This window comes from Aedes aegypti, chromosome 1, assembly GCF_002204515.2.
Source record: "Aedes aegypti strain LVP_AGWG chromosome 1, AaegL5.0 Primary Assembly, whole genome shotgun sequence".
NCBI lineage: Eukaryota > Metazoa > Arthropoda > Insecta > Diptera > Culicidae > Aedes > Aedes aegypti.
Window position 1 is genome coordinate 93,347,985 of NC_035107.1, and position 17,579 is coordinate 93,365,563.

At 38.1% G+C, this 17,579-nt stretch overlaps 1 protein-coding gene across 3 annotated transcripts in view; it reads left to right on the top strand.

Annotated features, from left to right (window-relative positions):
* The window catches only part of LOC5576689 (RNA-binding protein MEX3B), a 245,793-nt gene that overhangs the window by 170,493 nt on the left and 57,721 nt on the right, over positions 1-17,579 (top strand). For 2 of the 3 annotated variants that reach the window (XM_021842736.1, XM_021842742.1), the window contains exons 2-3: positions 8,537-8,874; positions 8,945-9,544. The gene's annotated coding sequence lies outside the window, so the exon portion shown is untranslated. Of the gene's footprint in view, positions 1-8,536; positions 9,545-17,579 lie in introns of all 3 variants that reach the window. The other variant, XM_021842747.1, reaches the window with a different exon arrangement.

A 17,579-nucleotide genomic window follows, 5' to 3' on the forward strand; every position in this document is an offset into this window, starting at 1 on the left:
ATAACAGATGAATCAAATCGATTATTTCAACATGCTTGTATGGCAAAATGCAATACATATCTAAATCATCAAAAAATAACTTCTGAGCATCGAAAGCATTATGAACATTATTGATAAGTATTGTTTAACACATAGAGATTGAATTCTGCGGCAAATTAAGCAAATAAATTACCATACAAGCTCACAAACTTGCATGCAAGTTGGCTAAAACCAAATTCTGCATTTTCAACAGCCAATATCTCAAAAACTAGTCGTGCTATGATATTTTTCAAAACGGCAATGGATTGAGTAATCCTAAATTAGCATTTTAGTGCTTTAGACACCGACGTGCTGAAGGACCGCGGATTCGGCATCGTAGCGTTGCAGGAAGTGTGTAGGAAGGGATCAATGGTGCGAACGTTTAGAGGTAACCATACCATCTACCAGAGCTGCGACAACACACACGAGCTGGGAACAGCTTTTATAGTGATGGGTGATATGCAGAGGCGCAAATTGAGGCTCAAAGGCCGGTTCTTCAACTTCATCATAATAAACGAGCACAGCCCTCACTCCGGAAGCACTAGTGATGATGAAGACGCTTTTTACGCGCAGCTCGAACGGGAGTACGACAGCTGCCCAAGCCACTACGTCAAAATCATTATAGGAGATCTAAACGCTCAGGTTGGCCAGAAGGAGGAATTTGGACCGACTATTGGAAAGTTCATCGCCCACCGGGTGACGAACGAAAACGGCCTACGACTAATTGATTTCGCCGACTCCAAGAATATGGCCATTCGTGGCACCTACTTCCAGCACAGCCTTCCATACCGATACAACTGGAGATCACCTCAGCAGACAGAATCACAAATCGACCACGTTTTGAGTGATGGACGGCACTTCTCCGACATTATCGACGTCAGGACCTATTGTGGCGCTAACATCGACTCTGACCACTATTTGGTGGTGATCAAATTGCGCCCAAAACTCATATGGGACGGAGTCGGCGAAACGGTTGATTCGACGAGGAGTGCCAGGAGGTTTTGGAGGAGAAGAATGCAGCGTTGCAGCCGGCTTCGTTGACGGCCGATCGACAACGGACCAGATCTTTACTGTACGCCAAATACTCCAAAAATGCCGTGAAAACCAGGTCCCATCACCTTTTCATCGATTTCAAGGCGACATGCGACAGCTAACGAGACTGGTAAGAACGACGATGGAAAGTGTGCAAAATTGTGTGAAGGTTTCAGTGGAACACTCCAGTTTGTTTGGATCTTGTGTTTTTCAATATCTGTTATTCAATATTGCGCTAGAAGGTGTTTTGCGGAGAGCCGGGCTTAACAGCCGGGTACGATTTTTAAGAGATCCAGTCAATTTGTTTGCTTCGCGGACGATATGGACATCATCGGACGAACATTTGAAAAGGTGACAGACCTGTACACCCAACTGAAACGCGAGGCAGCAAAAGTTGGACTGGTGGTGAACGCGTCCATGACAAAGTACACGCTAGCTGGTGGGGCCGATCGCGACAGGGCTCGCCTAGGTAGCAGTATTACGATAGACGGGGATACGTTCGAGGTGGTCGACGAGTTCGTCTACCTTGGTTCCTTGCTGACGGCTGACAATAACGTTAGCCATGAAATACGGAGATGCATCATCAATGGAAGGCGAGCCTACTATGGCCTCTCGAAGAAGCTGCGGTCAAAAAAGATTCATGCCCGTACCAAATGTACCATGAACAAAAGGCTCAAAAGGCCGGTAGTCCTCTACGGGCATGAAACGTGGACGATGTTCGAGGAGGACCTGCAAGCACTTGGAGTGTTCGAACGTCGGGTGCTTGGGACGATCTTAGGCGGTGTGCAGGAAAACGGTGTGTGGCAGCGAAGGATGAACCACGAGCTCGCCCATCTCTACGGCGAACCCAGTATCCAGAAGGTGGCCAAAGCTGGAAGGATACGATGGGCAGGGCATGTTGCAAGAATGCCGGACAGCAACCCTGCAAAGATGGTTTCGCTTCGGATCCGGTTGGTACAAGAAGGCGTGGATCAAGTGTGTATCGATTTGGCGAGCGTGGGGCTGAACAGAGGATGGAGAGATGCGGCCACGAATCGAGTATTGTGGCTTGGATTGTTGATTTAGTGTTATCTGTCTAGATGTAAACTAAATAAATGAAATTAGTGCTTTAGACAAAAATGTGTTCCGTTGTGTTTTCAGCAGTAGCTGGCTGGTTTATACGTTCAAATGATCTAATTGTACGAGACTGATGTGCAGCTAAAATGACGTGATATTACAATTTATTTGTTGCTATGCACAGCAAAAAAATCTTGATTTGCCCCGACGGACTTTTTCGTAACGTTTTCTGAAAATTCATGTTATTGTTATGCCATCGCTATTCAACATGCTTTTCAAAGTTTTTATTACATCATGCGTGTTTTATTACATTCCAACACACATCAGTTTGAAACAAAATTGTTTTGTAGCATAAATTTTAAAATTTCATTCAAGTACGCGTATTAATCCGTCCAAACATTGAATGTTAAAAAATTATGCAAAATGACAACACATGGTGTAATTTTTATTTAAAAATCTTACAATAACGCTTCAATACTGGCAATTAAAAAGCTAATGTTTTAAAGCATGTTACTGCTAAATATGGCGGTGCCAGCTCCTGTAATTTGTTCATAGTGTGAATAAAATTGGGAAAACTATCTTTTATGAAGTTTAATCTCGAACAATGATTAAAATCGGTATCGTGAGTAATTTCTGTGACGTTATCATTAGACATTAGATGCAAACTCCAGTTTCTTACACGGCAAGTGACCTTTCCATTATTGGTATGGGTTGATTTAGTTTCACCATTAATTGTTGGACCCACATAATAAATATTTTTCCTTTTCTCCTGTTATCTAGTTCAGTATTCTGAGGCTTCTGTATCACTCATTAGGATTTAATATAGGCAGCCGGATCCAATTCTTGGCACTATTGATTCACTTCGGCAGTGGGGTTTTTTTGAAAGCTATTGAGCTCATATTTGGCCACAATATGCTGCCCATAAAAGCATAACTGTCCCATATTGAATTCCGAACCAACACCTTTTCTCATTTTAACCTTTATATTTGAATATGCACTTCACTAGGCATATTAAAATTTATACACTTTGTTTGAAAATGTAGTGGAAAAATATGAAGTTGGTGCAGTCCCATATTGAAAAATAAAGGCATAACAGTCTCTATATGAACTTTGAACTTTGAATAGCATCTGCAAAACTGGAATTATGTTCAACCTTTTATTTTATACTGATCAATATTAGCAAATTGAGTATTCTGTGGCGTGGAGCGAAATGAATGTTGCTTTCAAAAATTTACTAGAAAACTTTAAACGTTTGTATGAAAATGCAAACTTCAAATTTCGAGCGCTGTTTTCTCAATGCCTACTAATTCCATATGGGACATTAATGCCTTTTTTTTCGCACGTAAGGAGAATGCTTTTTTCGCTTCCTCGCGTGAACATCTTTTATCGCTCACACTAATTTTCCCTGGAGCTACGATGGAGGATAACCGAAAATCACTCCACTCTGTGGATAATTTGTTTTTCACTCCATCATATTTTCGCTCACCAACTGATCCCGAGAATTATCACTATGTAGATAAACAAAAACTAGTGCCGGCGACGGGATTCGAACCTAGAACATTGCTTAAAACAATCGCGATGCGTGCACGCTAACCACGCCACCACACCAACTTGACGAAAGGGGAGGTTAATTTGGTGCATAAAAGCAACTGCTGCTCGTTGCGATGGATACAGGAAAAATTCTCCATGGATCGGAGAAAGAGAAAACAAACTTCTCACAGCTGCGGAAATGTGCAATTTTCTATTTTCGCTTTGTTTTGTGGACGGATAAAATCGCAAGGCAGCTGATCGCTGAAAATTGCTGTGAGGGATAAATCCATTATCGTGAGAGTGAGTGAGAATTCGGAAGCCTGGTCGTAATGAAATGCTTCTTAATGCAAAGTTTCACAAAATTCGGCCGACAAAAACCCCCCATACCAAAGTGAATTATGGAAGTGACCAAGTAGCTCTGCACTCTGGGTGATTTAAAAGTGAAAAGTGTGAGAATAAAAAAAAGATGTATTCTGGATTTGAAAACAATAAATACGGATGTTCATTACATCGACTTTTTTGCATTCAATTGTAATGCAAATCGTCATTATTTCAATGTATGTCTTATATAATTAATCTTTTGCTGTTTTACTCAATCAATGGAAAGTAGGGTGATTCAAAATTTAAAAATGTTTGAAAACCCAATTTCCCATACCTTCCTTACTATCCTAACCATAAAATCAGTGTTCTGTGAAATTTTCAGCTCTCTATGTGGTGATGTAAAGGTGGCCCAAATATGATGTAGGTTTGTATGTAAGTACAAGCTTATCATCCTAATCAGCTAATTTCTTTATTATGGTTTGAAGAACGAGTTGGGATGATAAGTTTACACTTACATTCAAATACTAACGTATTTGGAACACTTTTCAAAATTTCTCCATAGTAATTTCCATATAAACCTACATCGTCTTTAGGCCACCTTTGAATCACTACCTAGAAAGCTGAAAATTTCACAGAACACTATGTTTATGGTAAGGATAGTAAGTAAGATATAGGAGATTGGATTTTCAAACCATTTTTTTAAATTTTGAACAGCCCTAAATTGGACAGTCCCTACTATTGCTCGACTCGATAGTAAGTATCCTTTTGTATTGGTTTAGGCTGACCAATTTCTGATTGGTTGTTTCCTTGATGTTTCGCACATAAAGTCATTAGAGTCCTAAAGCCACTTTAGTACCAAACGCTTAAGTTTGGGCCAGAAACACATATTTACTCAATTTTTCATATGCCTTTCGTTGTATTACGGCCAAAAATATTTTTCCTGATTTTTGAAATTTTGTCACATCCCTTGGTTTATACTCAAATTTTGGGAGAATATGTTTTTCCGTGTCCCTGCTGAAATGTCAGATAGAATCAACTCCAGTGTTCAAAAGTTGAGCCAATCCATTTTTAAAATTAAAGTTTAAATATGATATAGCCGTTATTTGCGCGGGAAAATTTACCAGAATAGTAACAAGAACATGCCCACGTAATAGTAAAAAGAACACGTTTATCGAATGTCGGTTAACCCAATGTCATTTCCTCGAACGCCAGTTACTTTAATGTCCTGTTTCCCCGAAAAGTGTGTAGCGCTCATAGTTGTCATAACTTCAAACATTTCAGGGTGGCGTATAAACCGGTCATCAGAAATGCATCCTTCTTTATTTCATTAGAGGTTCTTTCGAGTTCCACCGTCCTCGGCATCTTTGCTAGTAAGTGTTCACTCGAGAATCACCAGATATCTCCTTCTTTCAACTGCTTATTGTTCTTTCTAATTCACCACCCTATCACACACCTTTTTCAACTGCATCGTTTTTCGGGGAAACAGGTCATTCGGTAAAATGGTGTTCGGGGAAATGACATTCGGGGAAAAGTAGCACAATCCAATTCCCAGCTTATAAGTTTTGTTTTAAGAAAATGTTTTATTTAGTTGATCATATTGCTGTTTTAATTTGAAGTGTAAATCCAGTCTAACTGGGCTTCAAATGCGATAACACAAAGCAATCAAAGTATGCTGAACAACCATGATCCATAAAACCGCCAACCTAGCAAAAAAAATCGATCACTGACTTCGCTTTCCTTGTTCTTACCGCATTTGGTGTTCCCGCATTTGAAACTTCAATATGGTCTTATTCATTGGCTAACTGAATTCACACATTTTACTAAGAAATAAGTAAATCAAATTGTTGTCCACTAGCGCCATCTTGTGATTGTTTTTAGGCGGATAGGTCTCATTTAGTTGATCAACTTTGTCAAGGACACCAATTTTGTAGCTCGTCGCTAGGCTGAGATATATACGAAACAAAAATTTGTGCGCCGAAAAGTTGTGTCATATATATGTTACTTCTGCATACGACTTTTGTTGGAGTCTATACGTGACCTGGTGAGTTAATTCTGAATTAGAAAATTTACCAGATGGAAGTCAGCAGTCCTGTGATCAATTTTGCCGAAGACAGTTTTCTCCTAAACCTTTTTATTTTCAAGAAATTTGCTGGGCGTTCGGGGCTTCTGTCAAATTTTTAGGACGCTGGGTGAATATAGGGTAAGCACTGTGTCATTTAAAAAGAAAATAACTAGAAAAAGTATCGGGTTTAGATCTGAGGTTTTGAGAATGACGGTTATTGTTCTATATTTTTTTTTATTTATATTATATACGCTGTGAATTTGTATATATTTTTTTTCTCTGGATTCTTTGCAGAATTGCGATACGAAGATTCCCGATATAGCTTATTTTAGCTTACTAGAAGAAACAAATAATTTCTGGCCTGTCGTGAATAGTAAGTCAGTCCCATATGTGAAATATAGGCATTAAGAGAATGTACTGAGAAGTTTTTGCGCGTTTTTGTTCAATTTCATAAAAAAGTCGTGTGCAAAGCGCAAATGAAAGATCATTGAAAGATATGTTGAAAACTGATATAAACTCGATTCGATTTGACCTAAGCTAGATACTTCCAGAATAATTGTAAAATTACCTAAGAAGCTGAATTTTTTTTTTGTGTGAGTGGATCCATTTTCAATATTTTGCTGGAATTTCTTTAACAATTTTGCAAGCATTTTCATTGTTTTCGACAAGAATTCTTTCATGAATTCTGCAACATATACTCTATTTTTATGAATCATTGGAAACATGATCTAATCATTCTCTAGGAATTAATAAGGGAATATCTTGCAGCTATGTTAACAAAAATTCAGCCAAGAACTTCTACAGAATGTGCTACAAGAGTTCTGTAGGAATTGCACAACGGATTCTCCCAGGAATGCCTTGAGAAATCAAGAACATCAGCGGTCATCGCCAGCAGCACTACGCTCGTGTTGTGTATAACAAGCGAGCTTGGTTTATGATGCGTATATTGAATACACGATGCCACTGGTTTTGGCTTTTTCCATGAAATATTCTAACGATTTCTTAAGAATCTTTTGATAATTAGGAATCTTTTGATAGTGATTTTGTTATTTTTGTGCATAGGACATGTCCTGGCTGTCCCATCCACTTCCCACGCTACTGTTTTTATGTTACTTACCAAGCAAACGATAAATGATCATTTAAAACATATTTTTAAGCTTACCGTCATTAAAGGGTTGCTTAATAACAAGGTTCATCACATGCGGAACATTCTACTAGTCAAGTCGGTTATTTTTATCACTATTCCATACGAAATGTGTATTTTCAGTGTTTCACCACGCATACGGTGGATTTGTGTAATATCACACTATATCAGCACTAAATGTCGCGTAAAATCTTAAGGGGGCAGAATCCGTGATTGATTTGAAAATTTTCAAAAGCAGTTTTTCGTTAAAAATCAAGGAAGTTTACATGAAAATTTGTTTACTGTATTGTATTCTCCAACCGAAACAGAGTGAACACATTGTCGTCGAATATATTTCAGTATTGAACACAAAAACTGCTATTGAAGTTTCGATGATCACGATGACGGAGCGTTGAACATTAAAGTAGTTAAGTAAAAAAGTTCAAAAATCATGTTATTATAGAATATTTGGAAAAAATCACTTTATGAGTGCAACTACCAGCTATTCACCTTATACTATTCATACACCACTACTGGTGCCTCGTTTTGGTTTATTAGTTTGATTTTGTTGGTGATGTTCACATTTTCATAAATTTTACTCAAACTCCGCTAACCGTGCTTTTCTGCAGCACTCATATCATGCATCATCACGATCAAGTTCTAGGAAGGTTATTCAATTGTACGGCGATCTTTTAAACTCGGTTATGTAGTACTATAAGGGATACCCATTCTGAGTCTGCATACTATGTCTTTCTTCGGTATGACCATGAACCAGAACCCTACAGAAGCCTTAAAAATGAACCCATTTCGCTGAACTTCCTACCGTTTGTACCAATCCATCCAATGTTTAGCACCGGTAGTGCCAGTAGTGGTAGTGATGACTCCATAATCAACTCAAACCACCCTCGAGCTTCGTCTGGTCTCACATGTACCCCCAAAGCGAATCCACAACAAAGGGGATGGGAAAGATTTCTTCGTCCAGATAGAGTCGGACGCGCCGAATGGCCGTGACGTACACGAGGTCTTTTTTTATTGAAATTCAACTTCTCTTCGATATCCTCCTCACCAAACCGAATGTGTTTTTAATGTTGTCCGCTCTGTTTTACCTGTTCGTCGTGTTGTTGTTCGGCGTGTCCCTGACCGTCCACACGGCAGGCGATGTGGACGAACGGCAAACTCGACGACAGACGATGACCAGAATACGATTGACCAGAAGAGACGAACTCAATTCACAAAATTGTACACGATCGCAGTCGGCTTTTTCCGCGCATAATTGGGTTCGAAAGACTCCGTCTGCTTAGATGATGTTAGATTTCAAGGTTCCGGACCTTTTTGTGCCGATTTTAATCACACCGTCAATCTAAATTATTCCTCTCTTTTCGATTCCTTTCCAGACATACTCATCGCATGCAATTATCGGACAAGGTTTCAAAAGTCGCAGCATTTCATAAAACCGTACAACGTTTTTGAAACGTTACCACAAAGCAATAAGGGACTAGGACGTTCTGTTTTTTACAAGGTGCAGTAGAAACGGATTTAGCACGATTCAGCGCTACGGCTCCGGCGAAATAATTGTAGGTTATAATAATCATCATTAATCTAATCTAAAAAAAGTTTGACTGTCGTCGCTGTAAACCATCATCGTAAAGCAAAACATCGCATTTGACATCCAGAATCAAAACAAATGCAAAAAGGAATTTCAAATTAGCAAATTTTGACGTAGTTTTCGAAGGTAACTGTCGAAACAGAGTTTGAAACTTGTAATCTTACAACTTTTAACGTTCCTTGTTTCCCGTTCGCAGCTCATAACTCATAGAATAACAGCATTTTGGACGTAAAACATTCGAATACATACTTTCATCGTAATTAGTAGAAATTACTTTCTCGCATAAATTGTCAATCGAGCGTACGATTTTTTGTAAGAAGTCAAAATCAAATAACAATCTCTAGGCAAATATTTAACCCGAAATTAGTCAAATTTAAAACGCAACCAAATTTCTTCATAGAGGAAGCAAAAATAATCAGAATCAGTACTTCTAAAGGTTAGACTTTTTACACTCACGAGAAAATAAATAACACGCACATACCAATTAGTAAAAAACAAGACAAAGCGAACCAAGAAGACTACAGGAATAAAAGCAACCGAATCATCGCGCGTTAGATCTTCCTTGAACTCTCCCCCGTGAGAAACTCCGAAACGACGACAACAACAAGTAGCGCAAAGGTGTGTAAACAGCAACAACAGGGATTACTAACGAGAAAACAGGAGAAGGAAACAGGAAAACATAAGCATCAACTACGAACTTACTACCCTTACCTAAGGAAAACCCCATCATTGTGTGCGAATTAGCAAAAAATATCGAAGCCGGAAGACGAGCGTGGCAACGGAATCAACGGAAACGGTAAGTCAACGTACACCCTTTTGTTTTTCATTGAAACCCCAAAAAAACATAATGCGGCTTTTTAAAATCAATTTCCATCAAGTTATGACACTTTACCGGGTTGTGCTCAACTGCACCATTCGAAATGTTCCATTAACTTCGCCTGTTTGTACTGTGCAGCAACCGTAATTCGGAATCGAAGCCAGTTGATCGAGAGCAAGAGTTTCTTTTCAGCGCGCAAAGAAGATGCAATTAGATGACATTTTGTCAGAGGTTTCGGACCCGGTGCTGCTTTTAAAATTAGCACATTTCTAGGCATAAAACGAAAATCGCAACTTCTATGAACAGAGAGGAAGAGACAGTGAGATCCCCAAGCTAAACATGCCGTGACTACGACGATGCCGACGATTCTAGATGGGATTTAGTAGATGCTCCTAGTAGTCGTTGACGTTGTTGGTTTGGTTTTGGGTATCTATAGAAACCGTAGTCGCTGCCGCCTGCAGTAATATGGCAAAGGCAACTGCGACGAGCGACGACGGTGGCAAGCGATTCTTTTTGTTTTCTTTTGCCGCCGCTGCAGAATGCTTCAACAGCACGCAAAATACAATAAAATCAAACAAAAACAGAAAGAAACTCACTGCTGCTGCCGCCCCACAATATTCGCGACACAAGTCCGGTTCCTGATGAGAAGTTGTATGTACTATTCTCTTTGGACAGAAGCGTGTAGAGGTTGTGCTAGGATCAAAGACAAACTAAAGACAGTAGTCGGGCTCATTCAGGATACCTGTTCTACTACACTCAATATAAAGTTCATATTTGATTCATGTGCCAACCTACATGGATTTTTGCAATGGGGGTTTGCACATGGAGAGTATGTGCGAAGTCAATACACTATCGCCAAAGTTTCTTTTCATTGAAAGCATGATTAACTCAAATGTAATCAATGGACCTAACACATACATTTCATGTTTCACTTTTATCAAATGCATTTAAGATACCCATTACTTGAAGGGGTGATTTTCTTCATGGATCAGAGATATTCTGAATAAAATCACAACTAACTTCCGAACTTTTAAAAAGTTGGAATTTGTTAGTGATTCCGATGAAATAATATATTAAATATTGTGGTAGCTGTACAACCGATACAGTCTGGTAGACAATCGTCTTCAGGTGATGATTGTCTACCTGGTTGTGTCGTTTCATGTAGCATTGTTGCTGGCTACCTTTTCCGGTACTCCAACACTTTCTTCGATTCATATCCTCTATGTTCTCCATTTTAACGTCATATATATTCTATTGCAGTTAAGGACCCTCCTGGTAATCACAACTCCAGAGCGAAACTGCGAAAAGCTTTCCTTCCAGCTGCCATTTTTGTTTACGCAATGTGCTTTGAACGGTATAAAGCTTGCACATACGTTAAATGTGACTCAAATGATATGTAAGAGCCACACTAATGTAAGGTATTCGCTAATGATATACTGCTTATATGATACAAATGGAAATAATGAAATAGCTAAATCGAACCAGGTATGTGCAACTTCACATGTATTCCAGGGAGCTGTTTTCTTGAGTGTACTACAGGGGATAGGCAAAATGATTGAGATAGGCAAAATTTTGCCCAAATTCAAATGCTTATAACTTTATGAAAAATGGATGAAATTGGATGCATCTGAAAGCAGTCGACGGCAAATTTGGTCCAGTTTTAGGAACTTCCTTGGCCATGCATATTGGCCACTGGACACCGGAGATGTTCCGGATTTTCTGAGGTCATGTCCAAATGTTTTTTTTGGACATGTTTTGAATTGGCCACATTCCCGGGGCACCTGGAATCTACTATAAAGTGGTCATGGTAGCCGGTGGTGCTGGAAATGCTTCGGAAAGCATAACCTTTGAAAATCATGAAGTTTGATGCCCATATTGATATGGTTCCAGATATGTTCCTAATTGACCACTTCCCCCAGGGCACCTGGAACCTTCTATAGAGTGGTCTGTGCATCTAATGGTTCTGAATACGCTGCAGGAAACATCATTTTTAAGGTTGATGTCCACTTGGATATAGCTCCGGATAATATTTACATGATTGGAAATACAAACATGACTGACCATGCTTTCCGGAACCAGTTTTACGGAAATGGTCATATTTCTGAAGATTTCCAACCAATCTTAATGCGTCCGGTGGCATTCAACTTCCTATTAGTTCTAGTTTCTAGGAAAATTGCAAACATCTATCTAACTTTACACCGCACAAAAATACAAGCGACAGAAAAAATGACATTTGGACATGACCTCAGAAAATCCGGAACATCTCCGGTGTCCAGTGGCCAATATGCATGGCCAAGGAAGTTCCTAAAACTGGACCAAATTTGCCGTCGACTGCTTCCAGATGCATCCAATTTCATTCATTTTTCATAAAGTTATAAGCATTTGAATTTGGGCAAAATTTTGCCTATCTCAATCATTTTGCCTATCCCCTGTACATTCGGTCTCTCGATGCCTAGTTTTACCAGGCATCGAATCGTTTTACAGTACTTTGTTCAACATAGAGTTTAGTGACATTTGAACTCACGAACTCTGACATACGCTCGTCATACACAGTTTGTTTATGCTTTCCTCTAAGGAACTTGCACACGCTTGGAAATATTACCCATTTTGATATATATCCAAATTTTCAGTGCTTTTGCAACAGAGTGTATATTGTTTTCCTCCTCCAATTTCTGAAAATTGTTGAGTATCGATTCATAACGAAACTAGAAGGAATAGCATAATGAAAAAGCGTTGCAAAATGACTGTTACGACACAGCAAAATTCAGTGCAAGAAAGTAGGCCATTTCATGATAGAGTCGCGTGCAGGAGTATCTAAAGAAATTCGGATGGAAATTTCATATGCCGGTATAATTGTCAAAGTGATCCGTGGCGTTATCGCTGACATGTTTTTGAAGGCAAAATCATTAGAGGAGTTACAAGAATCCCCAATGTTGATGGGTTTCTTGCAATACGATGGAACATCAGTCTACAAACTAAACTGGAATTAAACCTGAACTAGAACGAAAGGTTTAAATTTGAAAACAAAAATGTTTTGTGTCCCTTATGTTCAAAAGTCTGCGCGTTGACCAAGGGTACAACTTCCTGTGATGTCTATGAGAGGATGTGGAGTGCTTTTAAGTTGGTATATAACTAAACAATTCTTCACATTCCCAGTTCAAGTTGTCCTGAAAATTCCGAAGCATATTTCGGATTGTATGACATTTGCCAGAAAACCGTTTGCCAGAATGATTTTTGCCAGAAAACCATTCCCCAGAATGTACCATTCGCCAGAAAGCCATTCCCCAGAATGGACCATTTGCCAGAAAACCATTCCCCAAAATCATTTTTTGCAATAAATTTTCAACTTTGATATGAAATCTATTAATCGAAAAATTTATGGAAAACTTAAGGCCACCGAAGTATTAAAAATTGTTATTTGAGTATTTTGATTATATGTACTTACATTGGGGTGCAGAGCTACTTGGGCACTTCCATGATTTACTTTGGTTAAGAAAGTGTTTCTCGGTCGAATTATGTAAAACTTTGCGATAAGAAGCACTTGAATGCGACGCAAATTGTGGCCAAATATGAGCCCAGTAACTTTAAAAAACACTACATAGTGAATCAAAAGTATCGCGAATAGGATCCAGCTCCTTATTTGTACTTATAGCACGAAACAGTGTATAACCAATTTTCAGATAATTTAATCCAGAAGAGTGGACTACTAACACTGCATAGCTACTGCAAAAACTGAATTGGACTTTAGCATCCCTACTACAGCAACATAACATTCGCGTCGTGGATGTTGCGTCAAATCATATTTCAATCTTGTAATATAAAAACAAGTATAAAACAACGTGATTCATCGAACTATGTTGTAACTAAATAAAATTTTGTTACAATCTTTCGCATACAATTTTATGCAATTTTCATAACGTGAAAGATATATGGGGGAACTGTCACCAGATTTCCATTTTTTGCTGCATAACTGACCTGAGAAAAAAAAAGCTAACATGTTAGGCAAACATACTTTTAGTTGAATGGATATTTGACTGAAGAGTATATCTTTGAGAAATATCGCAAAACAATCAAAAGAACCGTCTTTCATTGAAATAAGGAAGAATTTTATTTGAAATATCATCAGCCTGGCGCCAATTATTATTTGTATAACTCAAATAAAGAAGACAAAATTCAGCTAAACGTCCTTTCAGTCATATATCTGAATGAATTATTCAAAAAAAAAAAAAAAATAATAACGTTAAACTTTTGTTATCTCGAAAATAATTTTAAACCACGTATGTTTTAGTTATAAGATAGATTTATATCATTTGCGACAGACTGCTCAAAAATTCTTCAATTTTCAGTATTTGCCCTGATTGTAAGTTTCAACTATCTGGTACCGTGTATATTCAGAAATCCTTTGGAGGACTGCCACGTCGGCATTTTTTGTTATATTCAGTCAATTGAGATTTTGTTTTTTTTTTTGTGGGTAGGTAATTGGTAGGTAATTGAGATTTTTGTTTTCGGAATCACTCGCTTGAAGATTACAAATCATATGTATGTCATGGTTAAAAAATTAAACATGGCTTCTTTATTTGGAGACAGGAATTGATTCAATTTTACGATTTTTGCATTTCATTATTTTGTTTCAATCCACAATGCAGAATTTTTATTCCCACCTGTGTTTTATTTAATATTTTCAATCACTGTATTTATTGAAAACTGTGATGACAGAATATTGTTGATATAATTTTCAACAAGTTTTTAGAACAATTAAGAAGAACAGCCAATGATATAAAGAAGGGTGAATCTCCTATGAAGCATATAAGTTCTTGTGTAAATTAGTTCTAAAGAACAGCTTAATACTCACAGAAGGGAAAATCTTCAATAGAATATTGAAAATAGAATTGTCTTTAATGAATGTTATAGAATAGTCTGAAAGATGATCATTACAGCATTGAAAAATAGTAATTTTGCGAAAATTATGAAAAGCTCGAAAGCCTATGATATTTTCCCGTGGCAAAATGAACACCATGCTATTTACCGAGAAAAAAAAGCAAATTTGATTGAATTTTTATCACGTACGGACGAATTAGAGGACTGTTCGGGTTGATAAGGAGGTCAATTGAAGTGAAAATGTCAACGCAACCTAAGATTATAGAAAACCACGTTTGAAAATGAGAACTGACGTAATTTTTAGCTCGGGAGTCTTGAGTTTTTTAGTGAGGTGAATATCGTTATGATATGAAGTCAAATCTGAGAGCTTTGGATTTCTTTTTGAATGGGTTACAATCATTGATGGATATATTTTCGGGAATGCAATGAAAATTCTCAAAAATATTCGTTTTGCCCACGTTTTTTGCATGATGTTCATTTTTCCACCAACAGCTGTTCATTTTACCCGCATAGTGCAGGTAAAATGAACATTTGCATCGTTTTTTGCTAGCGATAAAAATATGTGAAAATTTAACTATTTCAGTCTGAATTTGTGATACTGCTATAGAAAACATCTCTATTTTTGATGTTGTGCGATAGAACTTTACAATTTCCTCGTTCTTCTATCAAAAACAGGATGATATCCTTACCACCCCTTCCCCTACTATAATTTGCTAAACATTTTATCACATAAAAAGGTGAAAATCTTACGAAACACTTACTTACACGCCTAAGTATTGCCATGTGAAGCTTAGTAATGAAGAAATATTATTTTCTGGGGAATGGTCTTTCTGGGGAATGGCTTTCTGGGGAATGGTCCATTCTGGCAAATGGTTTTCTGGCAAATGGTCCATTCTGGCAAATTGATTCTGGCAAACGGCTTTCTGGCAAATGGTTTTCTGGCAAATGTCATACAACCATATTTCGAAGAATTCAGACATCGGATCATAAACATTATGAATAGTTTGATCTTGCCAGTTATGTCGGATGTGACACACATACAGTGAATGCAGAACAGAAATAAACAAAACTGTAATGTTTCCTAGCGAAGCTATCGTGGTCAGGGGCATTCAATTGACATTTTTCTTTTCGACATTCGTTCGATCGTTCGTGTTGTGCATGTTTAAGGGAAGCGCTACCGAATATCAGCGAAAACGTGTCGACTACCGTGATTGCTTACAAAACTGCCCATCATAGGGGTTGCAGAGGTTCCAGACATTTCTCTTATAAGCAGGTGAAATCAACTCACCTGTAAAAAATCTGAACTGCTACGGCAAATGAAATGTAATATGTTGTAAACAAGTTAATAAAATGTTAATAAAATCTTAAATTTGTTTATCCAAGTTAGGATGATAGTGTTGTCTAATAAAACAGAACACCTAGATATAAGAAATTAATTTAATGTTTGGAATGATACTAACGAAGAAATAAAAAAAGGTGTTCTAGACATAGAAATACTCAAAGGGTGCTTAGAAATACAAACTTCCAAAAGGATAGAGGATCTAGATTCTAGAGGGCTTCCCAAAGAGTTTGAAGGTATTCAAAATAGATGGATCGATGACCAGATAATAGTTTCGGTTTAAGCGTAGAGCGTCTATTTAGCACTTCTTTCACAGTCAAACAGACGTAACAACAGCATGAACAATAATTAATTTAAAACATAATCATGCAAACATTAACGCGCTATGCTAAAATACTGTATTTGACCAACCGACAACTAGATGGCGATAGTGCGCAAACGTCAAACTCGAACAAAAGCAATATTGGCACAATGGGTGTAGAGACGATCTGTTCAAGTTCATGTTCTTTGGGTGAGCATGCTCAACGTGTACATTAGCTGTAGTTCATTGCACATGTTCTGATGCAGAAATCACAATAATATGGAAACAAGTGATCGCTTTGATGATGCAAATCCAGCATAACGCGTATAATATTGAATATAGGTATTTATCATTGATATTATAATTTTTCAGCTCTCTGCTCATGTTCTGAACATGCTGCTAACTGTGTTCTGTTCAAGAACCAAGCTCATGTTTTGTTCAAAATGCATCCATGATAGGTGAACTATTGCCAGCTATCAAATATTATCGAATGTGAAAACGTCGAATGCCAAAACATTAAAAAAAAATGAAACCTCGGGGAGACAAAACGTCGAAAACAAAAGAAAGAAGCGAATTTTTAAAAATCTACTAAATTAATGCAGAATACGAAAAAAAATATAAAAATGAGCGTCTAATCCTCATATTAAACAATGTTCTAAATGGTTAGTGCAGTGACAAATATATTCTTTTACAATTTTATCACCGTGATGCCGTAATTTTTTAAATTGGAACGCAACTGAAGGCATCGCGTCTGCCGGGAATGGGTCAGCGAGCGTAAGGCCGACGGCATGGTAACGTGATGCGTGAAGCGAAGCTCAACACGACGCGTTTGCGTCTGAACAGTTCTGGCTGGTGTCAATGCGAAACGCATGGTGAAACGCGTATTGTCATGTAAGTGAATGCAATGCGATGCGCGTGCAGTCGCGTCGAACCATTCCGTGAAATGGTTTCACGCACGTCCGATGCTGTTTTATTTTGTTTGTAATGGCGTTCGTTGCAAAAGCTTTAAGTTTATAGTTTTTGTTAGCTGAAAAGCTTCTCGTGAAGTATGTGTATATAAGCAGGACCGTCGCGTACAATTTCTGGAGGCAGGTTTCAGCGGAATTTGGTACTACTGCAGGTCGCATGATGTAAGAATCATTGGACGCCAAGTGGCGCATCAGCTACAAGTGACTGAAACTTTGATAAAGTTTCATGGGACAGGCCCCCCTGTTGTTTGCTTGACGCATCGCGTTACCATGTCATCGGCCTAAGGTAATGAAACTATTCTCTGCGACGGAAAGTGCGTTACAGGTACTGCGACTCCGGGAATTTCGCATCCAATCAGCCAATTCGTTCATAGCTGCGGTGTAGCTCCGTATTGACCAAACTAGCGTACTCGATCCCATCTCAATTCTCCAAATATTTTCGCATGAAATAATTGCTTCAATAAAACCGTTTTCAAGAATTCTAGTAGTTCATCAAAAATATAGGAGTATGTCAAAAATCTCAACAGA